Source organism: Pogoniulus pusillus, chromosome Z (assembly GCF_015220805.1).
Source record: "Pogoniulus pusillus isolate bPogPus1 chromosome Z, bPogPus1.pri, whole genome shotgun sequence".
NCBI lineage: Eukaryota > Metazoa > Chordata > Aves > Piciformes > Lybiidae > Pogoniulus > Pogoniulus pusillus.
The window spans coordinates 71,507,056-71,532,369 of record NC_087309.1 but is presented as its reverse complement, the minus strand read 5'-3'; positions in this window follow the sequence as shown (position 1 = coordinate 71,532,369).

The following is a 25,314-nucleotide window of genomic DNA, read 5'->3' as shown; positions in this document are numbered from 1 at the left end:
AGTTCAGGACCTGCTGAGCCACCTGGACACCCACAAGTCCATGGGACCAGATGGGATCCATCCCAGGGTGCTGAGAGAGCTGGCAGCTGAGCTGGCCAAGCCGCTCTCCATCATTTTCCAGCAGTCCTGGCTCACTGGAGAGGTCCCAGGAGACTGGAAAATGGCCAACGTGGTCCCCATCCACAAGAAGGGTCAGATGGAGGAAGCTGGGAACTACAGACCTGACCTCAGTGCCAGGGAAACTGATGGAGCAGGTTATCTTCGGGGTGATAAGAGCACACCTGAGGGATGGCAAAGGGCTCCGGTCCAGCCAGCATGGGTTTAGGAAGGGCAGATCCTGCCTCTCCAACCTGATCTCCTTCTATGATCAGGTCACCCGCTTGGTGGATGTGGTCTATCTGGATTTCAGCAAGGCCTTTGACACTGTCCCCCACAGCAAACTGCTGGCTAAGCTGTCAGCTCACGGCTTGAATGGCAACACTCTGTGCTGGGTTAGGAACTGGCTGGAGGGCCGGACCCAGAGAGTGGTGGTGAATGGTGCCACATCCAGCTGGCGGCCAGTCACTAGTGGTGTCCCTCAGGGATCAGTGCTGGGCCCCATCCTTTTTAACATCTTCATAGATGATCTGGATGAGGGCATCGAGTCAGTCATAAGCAAGTTTGCAGATGACACCAAGCTAGGGGCAGATGTGGCTGGGTTGGAGGGCAGAAGGGCTCTGCATTAGGACCTTGACCTCCTGGACAGATGGGCAGAGCCCAATGGGATGGGGTTCAATAGCTCCAAGTGCAGGGTGCTGCACTTTGGCCACAACAACCCCATGCAGAGATACAGGCTGGGGTCAGAGTGGCTGGAGAGCAGCCAAACAGAAAGGGATCTGGGGGTGCTGATTGATACCTGCCTGAACATGAGCCAACAGTGTGCCCAGGTGGCCAAGAGAGCCAGTGGCATCCTGGCCTGCATCAGGAATGGTGTGGTCAGCAGGAGCAGGGAGGTCATTCTGCCCCTCTACTCTGCACTGGTTAGACCACACCTTGAGTACTGTGTCCAGTTCTGGGCCCCTCAATTTAGGAAGGACATTATGATGCTTGAGCATGTCCAGAGAAGGGCGATGAGGCTGGTGAGAGGCCTTGAGCACAAGCCCTATGAGGAGAGGCTGAGGGAGCTGGGATTGCTTAGCCTGGAGCAGAGGCTCAGGGGTGACCTTGTTGCTGTCTACAACTACCTGAGGGGTGGTTGTGGCCAGGAGGAGGTTGCTCTCTTCTCTCAGGTGGCCAGCACCAGAACAAGAGGACACAGCCTCAGGCTGCACCAGGGGAAATTTAGGCTCGAGGTGAGGAGAAAGTTCTTCACTGAGAGAGTCATTGGACACTGGAATGGGCTGCCCAGGGAAGTGGTGGAGTCGCCGTCTCTGGAGCTGTTCAAGGCAGGATTGGACATGGCACTTGGTGCCATGGTCTAGCCTTGAGCTCTGTGGTGAAGGGTTGGACTTGATGATCTGTGAGGTCTCTTCCAACCTTGGTGATACTGTGATACTGTGATACTGTGTGATACTGTGTGATACTGTGATAATATTCTATAAAAATATATATTCATTAAATTCAATATTCTGAACTCTTGCCACACTCAACCACTGTATTTTTAATATTAAAAGGCTCTACACGGTTATGAAAGACAGTTTTTTATTAATATCAAACCATAACTTATTAATAAACAGCAAACAGTTCAAACTATAAACAGAGAGAGGAGTTTCCCTGCAGCTTAATGCCGCTTGGGGTCTATATACTATTTGCCCAGCAGGATGGGCTGAAAGCTCTTTCTGCTCTATGGCAGGAGGCAATAGAAATTACAGAGGCATTAAAACCTGTACTTACAAGTTCTGATTAATTATCAATCACCCTCTGGGTCTACATCACAGCCTATATTAGTGGCCAAACTTCAGGGGAGTCTTTCCCATGGACTTTGAGGCTGGAATCCTCCTGGCTTCAGGGGAACAGAGAATCTTCCTAGTTCCTGGGGAAAAGATGATCTCTGACCTTGTTCTCCTGGTGAAGGATGCAATCTTTGCCCTTGTCTCCTGGCTTCTTCTGGATGCTCTGTCCAGGGACTGTTGGCAGGACCTCACGTGCAGAAGGAGTACGGTGCCAGCACGGTTTCACGATGGCTACAGAGGCCAATCACGTGCAGACAATCCAGGGCCTGTTTCCTGGTAGCACGGTGGCAGTGGCATGCTTACCAGGCAGTGATAAGGCAGCAGGCATACAATAGGGTGCATGGCTGCATGGGAGTCTGAGCTCTATAGGTAAAGGCAGGCAATACAGGATCTGGTCCTGATAACTCACCACAGTAGCGTGCAAGTGTGCACAGCTGGCTGGGAGACTATGGGAGGTTCTGTCTCTGTAATAACAGCCAAGCAAGCAGGCATAAGCAGTGCTGGTGAGTCTAAACCTAATAATGAGTGAGTGTGCCTGAAAGTGAGTCTGAGCGATTGGGGAAGTCCGGGCACGTTGTTTACCTGTGTGCCTCAAATATGGCCTGAGTTTAATGGCCCTTTGGACACCACAATAACCAATCAGGTTTTGGCAGTCAGCCAACCCTTACCATAATAGGCAAAAACAGAGGCCTGGACTTTCCAAATATGGTAAACACACAGGTCTAGCACCCGGCAAGCATGGGCTGGGCTCATGGGCTTACACAGACATATTTACACAATCAAGGGTCCTGGGCAGGCCAGACTTTATGGCACCAGGTCTGTTGTGCCCCTTTGTGCTTGTTTATCCATTTAATGTGTTTATCTCTGGTTTAGGCAGAAAAACATGTCCAGGCATGACAAGGCATAAATAAGCCTATTTTCGGGCCTTCGAGCCCTCCACAACAGTCAGCTCTGCCTTCTGATAGCACACTTGGCAGTCACACATTAATGTGACTAGAGTGGCCAAGGGGCACTGTAAAACACTGAATAAAAGACATTGGGCCTAGACCAGCTTGGGAGAGAAAGTGAGAGGGAGAGTGAGTGAGAGAAGACATCACCATGGACACCCAGCCCAGAAGCAGCCTATGTTGTGTCCTAAGTTTTGCCTGCTGTAAGAAGAACTCCTGAAAAGAGCTCTCAAAGAAGTACTCCACTGAAGACATCATTCACTGGAAATATCCTTGGGCAAACTGAAAAGGACTTCAACTTTGGAAACCCTGTCTCTCTCTCACCCTTCTCTAGTCAATCGTAATATAATCCTTTTCCTGCTCTTCTCCTCATTCTCTGTTTTCCTCTATCTCTCCTCTTTTCTCTCTTTCTCTATTCCGTTCAGTATATCCTTTAATAAATAGTCTTGCTGTTGATATTTATTCTCTCTTCTACCTTGATTCCACAAGACGGAAGTATATAAGAACATGTCCTCTCCACTGGACAGAGACATTTATAGTTTCTCTCCTCTGGACCAAGACAGTGATCCAGTCCTCTCATCACTTCCATGGCCCTCCTCTGGATCTGCTTCAGGAGCTCAATGTCCTTCTTATGCTAGGCCACCAGAACTGGAGGCAGTACTACAAATGCAGTCACAGAAGATCGGAGAAGAGACAAGGAGTGAGGACAAGGTCCAGTATAAAACCTTTTCTGGTGGATTCTTTTACCACCTGGAGGAGGAAACTGTCATCAGTGTATTCCAGGAACTTCTTAGATTGCTGGTGCTCTAGTCTATTTTCCTTCCAACAGATACCAGGGTGGTTGATGTCTCCCATGAGGACCAGAGTTTGTGAACATGAGGCTGTTCTGATATGTTTACAGAGAACCACTAGCTGCCCAGGGCAAAAGGACAGAGTATGTATTTTACCCCATTCCAAGGAGTGAAATAGTAAATGCTCCACACTGATTGGATTGTATCACCCAAAGTTCCCTGCTAGCCAAGGCCAAGAGGAAACCATCTGCCCTACAAACTGAGATAGGCCACACACTCTTCCCAAGGCAGAGAAAAAAGAGAGAGAGAATTAGCTGTGCACTCTCTTAAACAGAAACATACAGGTAATCAGAATAGAACAACAAATTACAGTATTCTGGGACGAACTACCCATCCCCCTGGAACTCTCTCTCATCTCTGAAGGACTTTATTGTTATATCAAGTAACCCTTAACTTATAACAATCTTCTTGGTCACATGTCCTGTAACAGATCCCACTATGATAGCACTTTCCCTTGCCTTCACAGAATTACTGGATTACAAAATGTTAGGGGTTGGAAGGGATCTCAAAAGATCAGTTAGTCCAACCCTCTGCCTGGGTCACCTAGAGCAGGTCACACAGAACACAAGACACAAGAGATGCAAGTTATGCCTCATGAAATAAGATTTTCATGCTCAAATGAAATTCCATTAATTTATCCATTGTTGCCATTTTATGACCTATCCCTGGAATGTTCACCTCTTCACTCAGAAACTCCACTATTTTTCCACTTTTCTAAATCTCTCTGTTCCCACCTTTTATAATGTCTGAGCTAGAAATCTAGACCACAGAAAGGGAAAAGGAAAGGGAAAGTAAAGAGGAAAATGAAAGGGAAAGAAAGCAAATGTAAGGAATTAAGAAAAGAAAGAAAGATTCTATTTTATCTTAGAGTCTTCATTGAGAAGAGGTAATATCTGCCTAAATCATGATCTCACTGTATGAGCTATGCCAACTGTGATAGTCTTTCACTCTTAAGTGTTTACAGTCTTTAATTTCATGAGTAGTAAAGAGGTCATTTTCACTGACCTCTTTGCTACTGACCTGTAATATTACTGGATTTGAAATGATCTAGCCATCCAGAGAGAACTGGACAGATTGGAGAGATGGGCACAGAGGAATCAGATGAAGTTCAACAAGGACAAGTACAGAGTACTGCTCCTGGGAAGGAATAATAAACTGCACCAATACAGGCTGGGAGGTGATCTGCTGGAAAGCAGTCCTGTGGAGAGGGTCCTGGGAGTCCTGGTGGATAACAAGTTAACCATGGCACAGCAATGTGCCCTTGTGGCCAAGAACAGTGGGATCCTGGGGTGTATTAGGAAGAGTGTGTCCAGAAAATCAAGGGAGGTTCTCCTCCCCCTCTACTCTGCCCTGGTGAGACCTCATCTTGAATACTGTGTTCAGTTTTGTGCTCCCCAGTTTAAGAGGGATAGGGATCTGCTGGAGAGGGTTCAGTGGAGTGCTATGAGGATGGTTAGGGGACAGAAGGGCATGGCTTATGAGAGGCTGATGGACCTGGGACTTTTTAGTCTGGAGAAGAGAAGACTGAGAGAGGATTTAATAAATGTTTATAAACATCTGAGGGCTGCTTGGGGTTGGGGACTCAGGCTCTGCTCACTTGATCCCTGGAACAGAACAAGGAGCAATGGGTGTAAGTTGCAGTACAAGAGGTTCCACTTCAACACAAGGGGGAACTTCTTTACTGTAGGTCACAGTGCACTGGAACAGGTTCTCTGGAGAGGTTGTGGAGTCTCCTTTCTTGGCGACTTTCAAGGATTATCTGGATGCATTCTTCTGTGATCTGTGCTAGATTGCGTGGTCCTGCTCTGGTCGGGGGGGTGGACTTGATGATCTCCTTGGGTCCCTTCCAGCCTCTAATATCCTGTGATCCTGTGATTTACACTGCCCTCTGTTCTATTACTGGATTTTTCTCTTTCTTGCTCCCATTTCACCCAAGCAATTGAATTTCAGTCTCGATTCCAGTTATTGGGTACATAAAGTAATTTCAATTGTATTGTTATTATTCCTAGCTGAATTATCTTTTTGCTGTATGCTCCCCTAGTTCATAGTTTAAGCCTTTTTAATATTCGTTACAGCAATCTGTTTCCTTCTGGTTATGGAAGAGATGATTCCTTGTATTCTAGATACTTCCATCCTCCAAAGACTCCCTTGTTCCTAGTAACCCCAAATTTCTCTCATCTGAACAATCTTCTCTAAGTATGTACAGACACTTTCTAGTTCACCTGGCATCTCTGTTCTAGAGGTCAGCATCTCTACTATCAGTACTGAGTCCATCAAGTCTGATGGACTTTGGGCTGTTTTGGAAGGGAAGATCAATGATCTATTGGTTTGTCTTTGTTTTCAACCCCCCTAGAACTATCATTGTTGCAACCCATTGCAGGGCTGAAGAACTCAGAGAAAACCCTCTTCCAGATTTTCCCCAGCAGCAGGTTTGCAATAAAACAGTATTACGACATGGTTATAGGCTACTTGAAAACAGTACTTTGCCTTGCTTAGACAAATCAGATCACATTGCTTCTGACACACATTTTCTATTTAGAAATCATTATTTGATTTGCATTTCCTCAACTTCTCAAATACAAAAGAATATAATTGACAATAGGTTTCTCTCAAATTTCTAAAGTTTTTTGTCTTCATACAAGACTGGGCTAGGCGTGAGGGGGTTAGATGGGTATTCCATACTCCCTACTACCCCCAGGCTAACAGCATAGTAGAGAGGACAAATGCCCTAATCAAAAGACATGCCACCATCTCAAAGGGTAACTGGGATAAACTCCTGCCACATGCAGTTTTCATTGTAAATAACAGATGGAGCAACTACTACAGCCCAAAACCTTTTGCTCGGCCGAGCCAGTGGGAAACACTAATCATCCGCCCGATAAATCCAAGCAACACCCCCAGCACTCACTACACAAGCTACAGGTGGGACAACCGGTAATGGTAAACTTGCCTTCAGTCAGAGTTGTGCCCATGACCCTGTTGAAACTAAATGGGTTATACGCATGGGAAGCGACCGATGCAAATGGGAAAACTCACCGCATAAGCATGCGGTGGATTATCCTGGATTTCTGAAACTGCTTCCACATATAACAGGTTTTTCCTTTCCTTGCAAATGTTTGAAATATATAATAAAGTTATTTTGTTATCAGGGGGTGGGTACACAGAAACTAACCTACCTTAACCCCGTTTAGAGTATGGTTATACACATATATTATGCACACTGTCTGTACATTCTAAGGGTTATATGTATAATGGTTATATTTGTATGATGTATAAATTCCGTCATCCCTCGATTTATGGCCCATGAGCCAGGGGGTAGGATATGTGGTGGAGGGTTGCACAGGCCTCAAATGACTATGTTTACAAACCTATTCATGCCCAGACATGTTGTCCCCCCAAAGGGTGTTGCCCTGCTTATACTTGGGGTAAACAAGTTAAGGGGGACAAAGGGACACAATAGCCTTGGTGCCTTCGAGTCTGGGTTGCCTCCTCGAAGGTTGAAGTAAACACGTGTAAGCTCATGTGCCTAGGGTGGGGAATCCACTTGAGCCCTCTCCATATTTGGGGGTACCGGACCCTCCGACTTCACCTTATTTGGTATGTTTTGACCTGTTGCCAAGCCCTCATTGGACAGAATTGTGGCCCAAGGAGCATCAATCGTGAGGTCAAAACTCATAAAAGGGACAATTCAGTATCCCTGCTACCTCTCGCTTCTCTCTCCCTCTCACACCTCGTTCCTGTCCTGCCACCCTCGTCCACCTGCTGCTGCTAGCCGCTTCCAGCCGCTTTTGGGGACCACCGCCCATGCATGACTCCAGCCCACAACACCAGCCCAGGGAAACTGACCAAGGTGCTCCTGGCCAGCCGCTGCTCCAGCTGCCGTTCACTGCTTGACTGTGCCCATGGAAACTCCAGACAGCACACCCCAATAACCCCTGAGCTGAACTATTTAAACCCACGATATTTGAGACCATCAAAACTGACTCCAGCCAGTGAGTAACTGAGCAAACTCGATCTAAGACAGCATAAACTTTCAAACTTTACCAGTGGCATGTTTATGCCACTAGACTCTCTTCCTAAATCCTTTCAAACTTTTGCTAAATTCCCAATTTGCTGTACATAGACATTCTGTAATATAATCTTGGAACCGCATAGAAAGAACTTGTGTGGGGTAGTTGTAAATAAGTTTGGGGAAGGGGGATTCCTTGTGTGTATAATATTAAATTATTTAAACCCTTTTAAAATTCGGCCTCATATTTCATTCCCCCAAAACCCAGACAAACCCCTCCATGACAGTATGAGAAAAGACTATCTGCTTTCCAGAAGAAATGCACATTTCAGGGTATAATCACAATGACACACTCTGTCCTTGTAAGGCCTCATCTGGAGTAATGCATCCAGGTCTGAAGATTTCAATAGAGGAAGCACATGAACCCAATGGAGCTGGTCCAAAGCAGAGCCAGGAAAATGATCAGAGGATGGAAGACATCTCCTACAAAGACAGGCTGAGAGAGTTGAGGTTGTTCAACCTGGAGAAGAAAAGGCTCCAGGGAGACATAATAGCTACCTTTCAGTACCTGAAAGGGACATAACAAGAAGGATAGAGAGAAATTGTTTGCAAAGATCTGTCATTACAGAATGAGGGGTAATGGCTTCAAACTAGAGAAGAGTAGATTTATATTGGATGTTGCAAACAAGTTCTTTACCATGACAGTGGTGGAACACTGGAATGGGTTGCCCAGGGAGGTGACTGAAGCTCCATCCCTGGAGATATTCAAAGAGAAGCTTGCCAGGACTCTGGGCAATCTGATCTAGTTGAGCATGTCCGTGGTTACTGCAGAGGGGATTGGACTAGATGACCTCTAGAATTCACTTCCAACCCAAACTATTTTATGATTCCATGATTCTTTGGACTCAGATCATATTTGTTCTTTGATAGTTGTTTGTTTGTTTATTGGGGGATTTTTATTTTATTTTTAGTTTGGGATTGTTTTGTTATGTTTTGTTGGGGTTTTTCTGGTTGGTTGGTTGTTTGGTTTTGGGTGGGGTTTTTTTGTTTGTTTTTAATTTGACTCTGATCACATCATGGCAAAACTTTCCAGACTACAGAAAATATAGAATATTGAGAAAGTAGAAGGGAGGAAAAACAGTCACAGATCAGTCAATATAATCTATAGATGGTATCACAGTGAAGGGCTGCAAGCCTCCTATAATACATTCTTGGCTTTTGTGTTATCTTGAATATTACTCATTTTCACATAGAGACATGTCATTTACATACAGATATTATGAAGATGTGTATTTGCTTATAGTAAGCAAACCACTGAATACATCAGTATCCCCTTATAAGATCCTTTTAAACCAAGACTAGGAAAATACACTATTCTTAAGAAAAAGAATGTATTTTTACTGGCACAATGTGTGAGTCAAGATCTTTTAAATTTTCAACTAAAAATGGGTTTTACAACATCTACCACAACCTATCTACCTCGCAAGAATGTGGCAGGTTTTAGTAAATTACTGTTCATAAAATGTTTGGAAACTTTTAGGAGAGGGTTCCCCTTACTCAAGACAAAGGTGCTTGAGTAATAGTCCAATTTACATACTTGGAAAGAAATAAACATTTTGGGGGAAAAAAGTAGGCTAGAAAAAAGATAATATAAAGCACATTCTTAAAATAGTCACCACTTTGGGAAAGAATGAGTACAGTATACAATGGGACACTTGAAGCCTTAAGGTTCACAAGGCATTTGAAAGAAAAAAATTAAATATGTTTTATTAATACTGTCTTTAATGCATAAAACTGTGCGTGACTTCACTACGCATTTGCAGTTAATTTATTTCCAAAAGTGCATTGTGGATATTGGAAAAACAATATTTTCATTTCTTTGTTTGTATTGGGGAACTAAAATCTTCAAAGCCAGAAAGAAATTGGTAATGAGCAGTTCCATTGTGTGAACACATACTGAGTTTAATTATCTTAATCTTGAAATTTGACCTAGCATGTGGTTTCCATGTCCAGTTTTTAAGAGTGTGCAGTGCACTAGTGTCAGAAAATGTGTTCTTATGAGACTGGGGACTGAGAAAAGAAATACCAAGGGCTGTATCTTCTTCGTGAACAGCCAGAGCAACATGGAAAAACACAGAACAAATTTCTATTTAAAATACAAGACAATTCTACTATCAACATCACATTAGAGGACCATGGCATAACAACAGGTTGTCTCTAGTGTTTAAAGTATTTCACTTGTTGTTTTCCTGCACAGGGGAAGGTGATGCTTTGGCAAATAGGTAGAAGAGAGCCCAATAAAAATAATGTCCAATAAAGACAGAAAAATCTACTCTGAGTGAAACCATTTTTATTTAAAGCAACCTTCAGGATATCATTTTGCCCAAGCCTAAACTGTGTCATGGAATAAGATTGGTTAGTCTCACAGATAAAGAAGGGGAAAAAATTTAAGAACTAGAAAAACCTGTGTCCTGGGTTCAGTTAGGATAAAGTTTTCACAAAAAACTAAGAGGGGGCGCAGTCAGAATGGCTGAACTGAACCAGTCAATTGGATATTTGATACTATACTGACATCATGACAAGCATATTTCCAGAGCTGGCTGAGTCTAATCTGGGTGATTTCCAAAGTGTGGGAGGGCAAGTAACACCCAAACCATCACAACCTTCCACTAGACCACTGAAAATCTTATCCAGCCTGGCCCTCAACACCTGCGGGAAAGGGGCATTCACTACCTCTCTGAGCAACCTGGCCCAGTGTCTCACCATCATGACTATAAAGAATTTCTTCCTAATATCTAGTCCATATCTCCCTAGTCTCTCTCCACTGTGACTGTGAGTTCCAGATGGCAAGCAGTTCATTGTACCATTATGTCATTATTTTATCTATTATTTCATTAATATTTTTCTTATTATTGCTGTTTCTATTCTCTTTGTTGTTTTAATTTACTCTCCTTACATGAGGTTTTGTGCAGGGAAAGAGAGTGGGGAGTAGTGACTGAGTGGCTGCACAGTGCTTCCCTGATGGCTGAGATTAAACCATGATGAAAATTCATTGAACATTTCTATTCAAAAGGGTAGCATGTAGTAAAAAGCTATGTATCCTGAATAAACTACACAGAATTTGTATCAATATTTAAATATATGTCTCGGCCTATATTGAACCTATTATCATGTTTTACTAGTGAAGGGGTTAAAAAAAAATCATACTTTTGTAAATTTTGTCTCTCCTGTGCACTTCCCACCCTTTCTTTGTTTACTGTTTTCCTATGTATTTATCATTTTGAAGTGCTTCTAATGTTTCATGAGGTTTGCTAGCTCTGGCTGCTGTGGAACAGAACTGAGGCCTCCTGACACTTCTCCACTGTCAAGGGGTCATTTTTAAGTAGGAGAGCTGGCACCTGCATGGAAATTGGATCTTAAACATTAGAGGTGGGAATGACATAAACTCAGTCATTGCTTAATCTTTCAAAAGCAGACTCACCACAGAATTTTATTTTTGTGACTGAGAACTAAAATGAAAGCAGAAAGCTACATATTTTCCTAATAGGGAGTAGAATGAACTGACAGTTTTGGCAGAAGTGGAGCTGAAGAGTCAGCCCATGCAGAGAATGAGATTAAAAAAAAAAAAGGGGGAAAAAAACCCCAACACTATTCAGTACAAGCGATTTTGAATGAATTTGGTTGATATACAAAGCCAAAACTACAATCCAACATTTTTTTCATTTTTTTTAATAAATGCCTGTCTTTATCCTAACAGTTAATTTACATATCCTTTTTTTTTTTCAAAATGGTATTCATGTATCTGTTGGAAATCAGGTCCGGAAATGAAACCATAGATCTTAAAAACATATTCTCATTAATAAATTTAAAACTATGCACATGAAATAGAGTAAGCGTTTATATCCATTCAATATCATAGATATGAAATAACCCTCTTTTACTTAAGCTTCACCACTGATAAGTTGAACACGTCTCAGTGCACACTGCATTTTAATAAATGAAGATGGAACAAAGTCCAGTTAGAATGGCCAATTTCACTGAAAGAGATAGGGCACTGAGAAACAATGAGAAGCAAGTTATTGGGAGATGATGGTGACTTGTGGTTAGTTGTGTTGTGATGGGACTGATGTACCAGACAGAGCAAAGAGTACAGACCCCACCATGTTAGAGGGAAGGCAGATAGAAAGACAAAATGATTGGCTATAGGGAGCTAGAATTAATACAAGCAAGAAAAATGTCCTGCAGAAAAGGAAGTTTAAATCATCTAAGAGAAGAGACAATTGAGAGATGTGATGGCAAATCATGAATAAAACTGGAAATGATGTTCCTTAAGACTGCAATGTCTTCTTTTTCCTGTGATTTAAAACATCAGCAAGAGGCAGCCTACAACTAAGAAATACAGTGTCATATGGAAATTTAATTAATCTGTAGAAGCTACTGTCATAGAATGGAAATACTAAATGTTTTAAGGATTCAAATGTAATTGGAAGAAAAAAAAAAAATCTAGATTCCTTAAGCACAAAGACCAAACCAAATCAGCCAGTGATGTTTTTGTCTTATTGTTCGGTTAAAAAAAATAAATCTGAAAGCAATCACTGCCAGACAGAGGAGGCTGGGCTAGATGGAAGTATTATCACTAAGTAGTTACTCAGCACATCATCCATATGTTTGCTAAATAAATGGGAATTTAGGGCAGCATACAAAAGTGTCTGACAACTACAGAGGATGCCACAAAATTTGTGGTTTTCTGTATAATTTTTATTCTATTAAAAATAAAATAAAACAAGGATAAAAAAGATTGGTGTTTCTTTGGTTTTTCACAGTCATTAACAAAATGTATAAAATACACATTCACAGCTACATCAGTATTGTAGTTTACAAGTTCCACTCGTGCTGCTATTATTAGGAAGGCAATGTTTCAAGTGAGTAGTGAGTAAAGACCTGAAGAAATAATGTGATTTAGAGAAGGAACATTATTTACCAAAGCATGTCCATTTGAATTAAAAGAGCACAAAGCTGAAGAAGGGAGATGCAAACTTTGATTTAGGATTTTGTTCTTCTAGATAATGAAAACAGAAAAATGCATCTGTGCCTGGAGTGAGAATCCACTTGAAAATTAATAGTCATAGTGGATGTGCTAGTTTGAAGCAGGGTAGAATGTTTTGGTGAGGAGAACTAGATTACAGGCTGTGAAAGGAAAACAATGGTGATGTCTACTTCCCTCACAGTCTTGCTAAGGAGTATGGCAACAAGAAAGAAAAACATTAGATAACACTCTCACCATTTTCTGTCACCCTTGATTGGGCTGCTGTCTGAGCTGCATCTCTCTAACACACCCTTCCATTTGGCCTAACCCACTTTGCTTCTTAACCTCTTGGCCAAACCTCTATTCTTCCTTAGGACTGGGGTAAGGTTGAGAGGGGTAGGGGGGGAAGGTGAAGGTGTGGTTGAGAGCCCCTCCTGGGGACTCAGGTTTCTGGGAGGGGAGTTGTGTTTCTTTATTACCTTTTACCTTGTATATTTCTGTATATAACTGTATATACTGTAAATATCTGCTTGTATATTGTGCCAGCTGTAAATATAAGTTTCATTCATATTTCCAGAGCTGACTGAGTCTAGTCTGGGTGATTTCTAAAGTGTGGGGGGCAGGGAACACCCAAACCATCACAGTGGAACATTTGTTTAAGGTGTTTCACCTTACCCTGTTTCCATTCCATTGGAGAAAAGACTGACATAAAGCTGGCAGCATGTTTTTGGTCCATAGGAAGAAGTCAAGTGGATTGTATAACTGTCAGTATCTCAATCAGTTAACAGATAAATAAACATGATAAGCAGTGTATCAGCAAACTAAACCAAAATATGTCACAGATAAGTCTAAGTATGCCTAGTCAATTGAAAATACTTCAGTATCTAATACGCCTATTTTATTCAGAGAGCCAATGACCATTTGCCTCATTATAAAAAAAAAAAAAATCAAAACCCCACATGATAAATTCTATCCTGTGCTGGTTTGAGGCTAATTGTAACATTTTTATGAGAAAAATTAGATTATAGGCTGTAAAAAAGAAAACAATAGTGATGTCTACTTCACTTATATATTTGCTGAGACACATAAAAACGAGGACACAACCATAGATAACACAGTCTGTGTCTGTCAGAGTCTGTGTTTCTCTCTGGGTTTCTGCTATATTAACAGCTTGTCAAGGTCTGGAGGAGCAGAGATTAACAGTATCTCTGTCCAGAGAAGCTAGACCAGTTCTTATGGACTCTATGTTGTGAAATTAAGGTGCAAACGAGACCAGATATCACCATGAAAGTGTTTATTAAAGGATAAGGTTGGGCAAAACGGAGGGAGAGAGGGGAGAAGGGGGAGAGAGAATGTGATGTTTTGGGGGTTACCCCGCCCCCCACACTTTGTATTTGCCCCAGCTAACTCAGATGGACCCTGGGAATATAGATGAAGCAATTTATTTACAGCTAGCAGAATTTACAAGCAGCTATTTACAATATATACAGTTATATACAATTATATACAGGAATATACAAAGGATAAACAATACAGAAGCACAACTCCCCTCCCAGAAACCTGAGTCCCCAGGAGGGGCTCTCAAACCACACCAACACCTCCCCCCGGCCCTCTCAACCTTACCCCAGTTCTCAGGAAGAATAGAGGGGCGGCCAAGAGGTTAGGGAGCAAGGTTAGTGGGAGCAGGGTTAATGAGATGTGACCAGGTCTAAGGCAAAAGCAAGAGTGAGAAACAAAATGGAGAAAAAGTCTTTCTTCTTCCCAGAGTTCTCAGCGAGACTGTGAGAGAAGTTGACATCAATTGTTTTCATTTCACTGCCCGTTATCTAGTTCTTTTACCAAAAACATTCCAGCTTGCTTCAAACTAGCACAGAGAAAGATCAGAACAGAGGGAGAGAGGGGAGAAGGGGAAGAGAGAAAGATAAAGAGATCGATGGAGAAGAAAAGAAGGAGCAGGGAAGGGGTAAAGGCTGTGAGCATATTACCCTCAGTCGCAGATGAAGGAGTGAGAGAGAGACGGGTGCGTGGCCCAGGGATGATCTTCTGTGGAGTTTGTCAGGGGTTCTTCAGGCGGTGTGCAGCTCTGGTGGTCTGCTGATGGTCTGCCCTCGGTGGTCCAGTGGAGATGGTGGTCCGCTGGGAATGCCACACTCTGTCTGCTGGTGATGCCACTGGTGGTGCGGTGGGAATACCACACTTTGTCTGCTGGTGGCTGGTGATGCCACGCGGGTGGTGCGGTGGGAATACCATGCTTTGGCAGGCATTTCTCCTGCCTTTTTATACAGTTTTCTGCTCAGTGTCCAGCTGCAGCCCCCCCAGGGCATCTTCCTGTGCATTCTCACACATTCGCAGGGGTCCGGCGTCGCCGGGGGGAGGGCCTCCGCCCTCTCTCGGCTACACCTGTCCACACCCTGCATACACAGCCCTGGGGGGCAGCTGAGATAAGGTGGAGGCTTCCTGAGCAGTCCAGCCAGGGTGAGGTCTAGGAGTTTCAAAGGTATTGTCTATTGATTTGTATCTCTGAGCTTTTGGGCCAAGCACCGAGTCTGAGTCCCAGAAGTAACAAGATTAAGGAGAGATGATGCAATCTTCATTGATTAAGGAGGGACGATGCAATCTTTATCTTTGTTGATTAACAAGAGAGAAGATCAGACTCTCACACAGCTTCTGCTTGGATCTGTGTAACCCAATTAAACATTCTGCTTCTAACACCCCTTGCCCATCCTTCCAACTCACCTTGCACATAAGGCACATTCTGGGATAAGAGAGGGGGATGTAAAGAAGTTGGAAGGATGGTTGGGAGCCCCTCTTGGGGATTCTGATTTCTGGGAGAGGTACTGTGTTTCTGTATGACTTTTAACTTGTATATTTCTACATATAGCTGTAAATATTTGTGATATATTGTAAATACCTGCTTGAATATTGTGCTAAGCTGTGAACACAAAGCATCATTATTTAATTTCCACCCGTCTGAGTCTAGTCTGGGTGAATTCATTGTGCTGGGGGATGGGTAACTCCCAAACCATCACATATCCATAGAATAAACCATGCATTTTTATACTTCTGAACTGATTACATACAAACATAAGTGGGATATTACCAATAGAATTTACATTAGTAACAAGAACAAGAATCAGTTGTACATAACTACTGAGGTGACAAAACCAGGAAAATTTGGCACAGGTGAAAAAGGCAATCTCATATTTAAACTAGCTAAGAGACTAGAGATTAAAGAGTTAAAGACACTGAGAAATTTCCTACAAACTTTATACCTACCACTAGCAGGTTTCTCAACCACCAAATAGAGACCACCAAGTCATATTCTACTAAAGTGCATCCTGTGGACTTATACATGTTAAGCACAGTGTGGTCAAGTCATAGAGCTTCCAATTAAGTGTTGAAAAAGTTTTCCTCTTTTTCCACTGGCTCCTTGACTTCCTGAAGGCTTGTGTTCCTTATTAACTTATGATCCTAACATCCATCTTTCCTTTTTCCTCCTTCAATTAGTTTGGCCTATTCCTTCACCAAAAAGCTACTAGTCCTAGCTGAAAGTTTCCAAGACAATTCTCTCACAGTGACAGCCCATGAAGAGGCACTGAAGAAGGAATAATTTATATTCCTGTGTATCTGAGAGTTCAGAAAAATTACATACCTACATGGACTCACTGATGACACATTTGAAGGGCCCTGATGCAGAAAGGCAGAGGTATAAAAATAGGAGTTGTTACATATCATGAGGAAGATGGAGGAATCAGGATAAAAAGAGGGTTTAAAGGAAAAATACTTGAAATTTTAAAAGTGACAGAACTCAGAATACTTCCCCCAAAATTAATCAAGTCATCATTATTATTATATTTATGCTTAAAAACTCTTGTCCGTGATTTCACAGGCAAAGCTAGAAACACTGAGATCATGTTTGACTATTGTATTCCTAAGTTGTATTTCTTTTACAGACTGCTACAAATCATGATGTCCCAATACAAAATAGACCATCCTTTTACCAGTTCAGATATGAAATATTGATCAGATGAATATACTTCTCAGCCAGATATTTAGTCGGGATTTTTCCAGCACTGTACACAGAACCATAGAATCAAAGAATTAACCAGGTTGGAAGAGACCTCCAAGTCCAACCTGTCACCCAGTCCTAGCCAATCAACTAGACCATGGCACCAAGTGTCTTGTCCAGTCTATTCCTGAACATCTCCAGGGACGGTGCCTCCACCACCTCCCTGGGCAGCCCATTCCAATAGCAAATCACTCTCTTTGTTGAGAACTTCTTCCTGACATCCAGCCTATACCTGCCCCAGCAAAACTGTGTCCTCTTGTTCTGTTGCTGGTTGCCTGGGAGAAGAAACTAACACCCACCCGGCTACAAACGCCTTTCAGGTAGTTGTAAACAGCAATGAAGTCACCCCTGAGCCTCCTCTTCTCCAGGCTAAACAACCCTCGGTCTCATCATAAGGTTTGTGTTCCAGACCCCTCACCAGCTTCATTGCCCTTCTCTGGACACGTTCTAGTATATTAACATCTCTTTTGAATTGAGTAGCCCAAAAATGGACACAGTACTCAAGGTGTGGCCTAACCAGTGCTGAGTACAGTAGAAAAATAGCCTTCCTTGTTCTACCAGCCAAAACATTCTTGATACAGGCCAGGATGCCATTGGCCTTCCTGGCCACCTGTGCATACTGCTGGCTCATCTTCAGCCTACTATCTACCAGTACCCCCAGGTCTCCTTCTGTCTGGCTGCTTTCCAGCCACTCTGTCCGAAGCCTGTAGCACTGCTGTTGTGGCCAAAGTGTAGAACCCTGCACTTGGCCTTGATAAATCTCATCCCATTGGCCTTTGCCCACCCATCCAGCCTGTCAACGTCCTTCTGCAGGGCTCTCCTATCCTCCAACAGATTGACATCTTCTTCTAGCTTGGTGTCATCTGCAAAATTACTGATGCTGGACTCAATCCCTTTGTCCAGATCACAAATAAAGATATTGAACACGACTGGGCCCAGAAATGATCCCTGGGGGACACCACTAATGATTGGTTGCCAACTGGATGTGGCTTCATTCAACACCACCCTCTGGACCTGGCCCTCCAGCCAGTGCTTGACCCATATCAGAGCAAATCTGTCCAAGCCATGAGTTGCCATCTTTGCCAGGAGCTTGCTGTGGCAGACGGTGTCAAAGACTTCGCTGAAGTCCCAGGATCATAGGATCACAGGACCACAGGATGTTAGGAGTTGGAAAGGACTCAGGGAGATCATGGAGTCCAACCCCTCTGCCAGAGCAGGTCCACATGGACTAGCACAGATCACAGAGAAATGCATCCAGACAGACCACGAAAGTCTCCAGAGAAGGAGACTTGTGATGGTTTGGGTGTTACCTGCACCCCCCACCTCCACTTTAGAAAATCACCCAGACTAGACTCAGCCACTCTGGAAATTGAATGAAGCTTTATATTTACAGCTTAGTACAATATACAATCAGATATTTACAATATATATATATAAGTTGTATACAGAATTATACAAGTTAAAAAGATAATACAGAAACACAAGACCCCTGCAAGAAACCTGAGTCCCCAGGAGAGGCTCTCAACCACCCTTCCACCTTTCTCCCACCCCTCAACCTTACCCTATATCTTGCCTGATGTTTAAGGTACTATGGAGGGTCAGCCAGGGGAGTTAGGAAGCAGGTGAATTAGTCACAAAGATGGCAGGCTAGGTTAAAGAGAGACAGAAGTTCAGTCCAAAGCCCAGGCAACCACTCTGTCATCTATGTTTGCATTCTTATTCTTATACATCTCAACAAGACTGTGAGTGAAGTAGACATCACCATTGTTTTCTTTTCACAGCCTGTAATCTAACTCTTCTCACAAAAACTTTCTAGCTAGCTTTAAACTAGCACAGAGACTCTACAGCTTCTCTGGTGAGCCTGTTCCAGTGCTCTGCGACCCTTGCAGTAAAGTCCAGATAGACTACATCCACAGCCTTCCCCACATTCACCAGGTGGGTAACCTGATCATAAAAGGGATCTGCCCTTCCTAAACCCATGCTGGCTGGGCCTGATACCTTGGCCATCCTGTAGGTGCTTTGTGATGGCACTCAAGATGACCTGCTCCATGACCTTCCCTGGCACCGAGGTCAGGTTGAGAGGGCTATAATTTTCCAGTTCCTCCCTCTGACCCTTCTTGTGGATGGGCATCACACTGGCCAGCTTCCAGTCTTGGGGACCTCTCCAACGAGCCAGGACTGTTGATAAATGATGGAGAGTGGCTTGGCCAGCTCAGCTGCCAGCTCTCTCAGCACTCCAGGATAGATCTCATCTGGTCCCATGGACTTATGAGGATCCAAGTGGCTCAGCATGTCCCTTACTTTTCTTTCTCATGGATTACAGTGGGATTATACTTGTCCCTGACTCCATCTGTCAGTTCAGGAGGCCAGTTGTCCTGGAGACAACCTGTCCCATTATTGAAGATTGAGGCAAAGAAAGAGTTAAGTACCTCTGTCTTTTCCTCATCTTTCATCACTATATTCCCCTCTGCATCTGATAAGGAGTAGAGGTTGTCTTTGTCCATTCTATTGCCATTAATATATTTACAGAAACATATTTTACTCTCCTTAAGAGCAGTGGCCAGCCTAATGCAAAATGGGCTTTTGCCTCTCTATTTTTTTTTCCTACAAGACCTAGCAACATCCTTGAACTCTTCCTTGTGGGCAGCTGCAACTGAGAGTAATATGATCCCAGCTCTTTTCCTTCCCTGCTTCTTCTCTTCCTCTCTGTCATTATCTTTCTCCCACCCCACCCTCTCCTCTGTTTTGTCCAACCTTACCCTTTAATAAATAGTTTTGTGGTGATATATGGTCTCGTTTGCACCTTATCTTCACAACACGGAAATCCATACAAACAGATCTTGCTCCTCTGGACAGAGATACTGTTAACCCCTGTTCTCTGGACGTTGACATTGTGCCAGGATCTTTCTCACCCTCTGAAACAGATGTATCCCCTCTGTTGCTAGCAGACCTGGGGCTGCTTACATGCATAGAGTCAGAGCTGACCAATCTGCCCCTCTTCAAGGCCGTTTTTCTCTGCAGATGTGCTCCTTATCAGAATTACCTGGCATTACTCTTTCTTCTCTCCTTACTTCAGACTGCTCAATTCTGTCCAAACCCCAGCATAGGGACATATAAAGTTCCTCAATATCAAAGAACCCAAAATTTTGTTGTCGGCATCAGCCTCTGAGCCACTTGTTATTCAGGTATGATTTCCTCTTCCTCTCAACATTCCTGCCTGCAACTAAAGGTATTGATGAAAAGACTACCTATGCCACTGATCCTTCAACTACGTTTCCCAGTGCCTTGAAGTCCCTTTTGACTTCTTTTAGACCTCTGGTATCAACCTCATCATTTCCCACCTGTATAACCAATAATGGATAGTAATCAGAGGGCTGCACTACAGTAAACCACTAGCCATTTTATCTTGCTTTCAAGCAGCAAGACCACACATGTATAATGGCCACCGGAGTGCAGAGGCATGGAAGGCTGGGCTGCACTATGTCCTTCTCTGACTGGAATCCTAGGCAGTGCAAGGCTTGGTTAAAATAGTTTGGATACATCCACCACTGCTAGACTGAATACAACACAGTGCTGATCGTTCCACATGGAAAATAAGGCAGACTAACAGGGATCAAATGAAGGGATAAGAAAAACACTTACCAGCTAACAAATGAAAAAGCATCAGAGGGTTAGATAGTAGTGAATTCCTCCCACTATGGATAATGATGTCCTTGAAAAGCATCTATGTGATACTTTTACCAACTAGACTGAGCCTGCACCTGACATTAAATATGCAAAACTGGATGTAGAAAACCTTATTTCTGAGAAGTAGAGAAGAAAGAAAATTGTTTCTTTCAAGAATGAGAGTAGAGGTGGAACAAAATCTACATTGAATACTCAAAGCTAAGGATTTTCTGCTTATCAGCTTCTTTCATTGTTTCTAACATTAGTTTTTCTTTTTATTTTTATCTCTGTTTTATTTTTCTTCGAAATTTCTGTTTAATAAAGCTGAAGATTACTGTCTCCATCTTTCTAAAAATGAATAGCTCTATGCCACAATGTGCCCCCATAACAGAGCAATGAGCTTTGTGCAACTAGAACTTCTGGAGGAGCATATTTCCAGACTTAACACTTACCGAGATCTTTTTCAGATGTTCTTTCTTCAAAATATTTTCCATTAATTTATATTTAATATTTATTGAATACACATAAGAGGACTTCTGAAAATGCTGGAGACCAAATGATTATCATATCTAGAGTTAGAGGCTGTAAAATGGTGACTATAATGTAATACTGTGACTATAATGTAATACTGCTGCATCATAAGGTATGGATGGAGAGAGACATAAGGTTTAGTCTTCAGTAGTTAACATTAGAGAAAGAAGAGAGAATTCTAAAACACTATTTATGAAATTATTCATCTTGAAATAAGCAACTGGCATAGAAACTGTGGAAATAACAGGTTTGTGGCCAAAAAAGTATTGAAATAACATGCCATTTTAATCCTTTCTATATCTTGAATTTGCCATTTTCTCTCTTCATACATCATTAGAAAACTACAGGATTTATCAGGGTGGTTTATGTCCACATACTCCACTTTTCCTTCCCTAGAAACATTAATTTCAAAATGATTGTTCAATGTTACCTGAAAATATTTTTTCCTTTAAATATATATATATTTGTGTGTGAGTGTGTGTCCTAGTTTGAAGCAGGCTAGGATGTTTTGGTGAGAGAAAGTAGATAATTTAGCTGTGAAAAGGAAAACAACTGTGATGTCAACTTCTCTCACAGTCTCACTGAGAACTATGGAAACAAGAAGGGTAAACATCAGATAACATTCTCCATTTTGTTCTCTCTCTGCTTCTGCCTTCAGACTGAACTGCAGCTCCTTAACCTCACTGCCACTAACCTTACTCCTTAACCTCTTGGCTGCACCTCTATTCTTTCTCAGGATTGGGGTAAGGTTGAGAGGGGCAGGGGGAGGTGCAGCAGTGGTTGAGAGCCCCTTCTGGGGACTCAGGTTTCTGGGAGGGGAGTTGTGTTTCTGTACTATTTTTTTTACTTGTATATTTCTGTATATAACTGTATATATTGTAAATAACTGCTTGTATATTGCGCTAGCTGTAAATAAATAGCTTCATTTATATTCCCAGAGCCCATCTGAGTTAGCTGGGGCATTTTTTAAAAGTAGGGGGGGGGGGGGGCGGGTTACAGCCAAACCACCACATCTTTTATTTGGCTTCCCCAACGTGGGGCTAAATTCATTTGAGTGACTGTTAATTAACTCTGGGAATCAAAATGAAGCTAGTAAAGCAGTTATTGTATTTGGTTGGAGTGTTACTCTGGTCTGGCTTTGTTTTTTTGGCATTTAATTGGATAAAAGCTCAAATTGTTGCTTATTTTCTTGATTTAGCTTATAAGAAGGCTAAAGCTAAAGTTTCAGACGTGTTTTAGTCTTGGGGTGATTTTTTTTCTTGGTTATGCTGGTTTTAATGTCACTGAAAATCTTACCAATAACATTACAGGGGCACTTATCAATAATATTACAGGCAATCAAAATTCTGCTTTATCTACAGCTCTGATGCGAGTAATTCACCCCAGAACTGGGGTGCCAGACATTTGTTTAGGTGGTTGCTCATGTAAAACTGTGTTGATTCTCTCAATTTTTAATCTATGTCTTATGGGTTTAATTTTCATATTAATTTTTGCACTATGTGTGAAAAATTCAAATGTAGTGCCAAAATTAAAAGCTAAAAAGGTTTCTGTTTCAAAAACAACCAGGAAAGTGTCTCAAATTCCTTCCCACCAACCAGTCTCTGCATCCTCCTCTTTAGATTCTGGGAAGGCTGCCAGTGTTCCTGGTGGAAACCAAAACAATAACAATGCACCAGGTTTGGCAGGTGTCCCAGGAGTACAGCCTCAAAATCAGAATGTTTCTGATAACACCAGCTCAGCCAGTTCGAATTCCCAGCCAGCAGACCAAAATCCTGTTAGATCTAAGGCAGATCTGAACTCGCAGACTCCAGGCCAGACACCCAATGATTCAAACCCTCCAGCAGACACGTCAAAGTCTGTTGCTGTGCAGGTGTTTTTGGCACCTGCTAAGGCAAAAGCCAAGACACAGTTTTTGACAAACTGTGGTTCAAAGGAGGATGTAAGAGAGGGGACTTCTGGTGATCAGCAAGAGGAGAAAGAGGAGGCATATAGTCTGCGAGACCTCACAAATGTGCTGAGATCCCAATACTCAAATGAGAAGAGCGCTGGGAGGTTGGATGCCAAGAAAGAGGATGGTTCCAAAGAGTTTAAGAGTGCTATGAGGAAGGTTCTGTTTCTAGGCCAGGGACAACCAGATCAAAAGGAGGAAGAGGAGAAGGATGACATCCAGGATTCCAACGATCCTGTGAGAGAAGTCAGGGAAGTTAGAAAGGAATACTCAAGGGAATCAGGTGAGCCAATCTGAAGCTGGCTAATGAGATGCCGTAGCATTGGTGCTAATGCCCTGCAGGTAGGAGACAAGTCTGCCAAGCAGCTGGGACCACTCACTAAGGAGAGTGGAGTGGACAAATACCTAGCAAGTCCTCTCGGTAAGGTTAGCTTGTGGACACGCCTTCTGTTGGCTGTGGCTATGAGATATCCTTCCCGAGATGATTTGCCATGGGCTGCCAAGAAGTGGAACACCATTGAGCAGGATATTAAGCTTCTGAAGGAGTTTGCTGTGAAGGAAGTGCATTATGAAGATCATGGCACACATGAGCCTGATGACATTAGTCTTGGAACAGGTCTCATGAAGAAGCTTATTAAGCTTGCTCCTTCATCCTATGCTAGCATCTTGGCCAGCAAGTTTCTATCAAGGAGTGACAATGGAAGGTCTTTCACTGTTGGTGAATTCACTGATCAGCTCAGGCAGGTAGAGGACAGCGTGTCACATTCTGGCCTAGTCTCTGCCATAAAAACTGTAGGTACAGGGATAAAGGATGGCATAAAAGATAGCATTAAGGATACCATTGAAAATGGCATTAGGAATGGCATGAAAGAACTGAAGGAGGATCTCAGAAACATTACCAATCTGGTAAAGGATACCGTCCCTGCATCATCTGAATGGGTGCATGTTTCTGCAGTCAGGAACAGACACCCACCTCCTGCAAGGCAATTCCAGCCCAGAAGGAGACAAATTCCACCCAGAGAGCAGCAATCATGTGCATCACTGTGGATACTTCTGCGTGACACATATGGGGAGAACATGAACAAATGGGATGGTAAACCTACTTCATCTCTTTCAAAGAGAGTCAGGGAACTGCAGAGGGGCAGAAACAGAGGCATTGTTGCCAGTGTCAGAAAAGTAGCTGTCACTTCTTCAGCTCCTGAGAGCAACTGCAATTATTCCAACAATTGCAATTTCTCTCACAACACTAATCACTGTGTACACCCTACATGCCATGTTCAGCATTAGGGGTGCCCTGCCTCCCGCCAGGAGGAGGAAAGGGATAGTGGAGAGAACTGAATCTATTGAAATGTATTCATTAAGTGGCCTGGCAGTTCAAAAGTTCAGAAATACAGGGCTTTAGTTGACACAGGCGCTCAGTGTACTTTGTTGCCATCCAATTGCAAAGGGACAGAGTCCATATTTATTTTTGGAATCACTGCTGGATCTCAAGAGTTAAACTAAGTTGCAGGCTGAGATCAGTTTAACTGGTAAAGAGTGGAAGAAACATACTATTACAATTGGTCCTGATGTGCCTTGCATTTTGGGAATTGACTTTTTGACAAGGTTGTTTCAAAGATGCTAAGGGTCACAAATGGGCTTTTGGAATAGCATCTGTAGAGATTGAGGATGGTAAATTGAAACTGTCCATTAGACCTGACCTTTCAGATGAATCTGCAGTTGTGGGACATCATGACATAGAGGATCTGGAAGTGCCAACTGCAACTCAAACTGTGCACCACAGGCAGTACAGAACTAACCGTGACTCTTTGTTGCCCATTCATCAGCTGATTCATCAACTGGAGAGTCAGGCTGTCATCGAGAAAGCTCATTCACCTTTCAACAGTCCCATCTGGCCTGTGCATAAACCTACGGGCGACTGGAGACTGACAGCTGACTTTCGTGCCCTCAACGAGGTGACGCTACCCATGAGTGCAGCTCTGCCAGACATGCTGGAACTCCAGTACGAGCTGGAATCGAAGGAGGCTGAATGGTATGCAACCATAGACATTGCTAATGCTTTCTTCTCTATTCCCATAGCAAAGGAGTGCAGGCCTCAGTTTGCATTCACCTGGAGAGGAATCCAGTACCAGTTCAACCATTTGCCTCAGGGGTGAAAACACAGCTCAACCATGTGTCACTCAGACATCCACAATGCACTGGAGAAAGGTAAAGCTCCAGAGCACATCCAGTACATTGACAACATCATTGTGTGGGGCCAAACTGCTGATGAAGTCTTCGAGAAAGGTAACAAAATCATTGACATTCTGTTGCTAGCAGGTTTTGCCATTATGAGA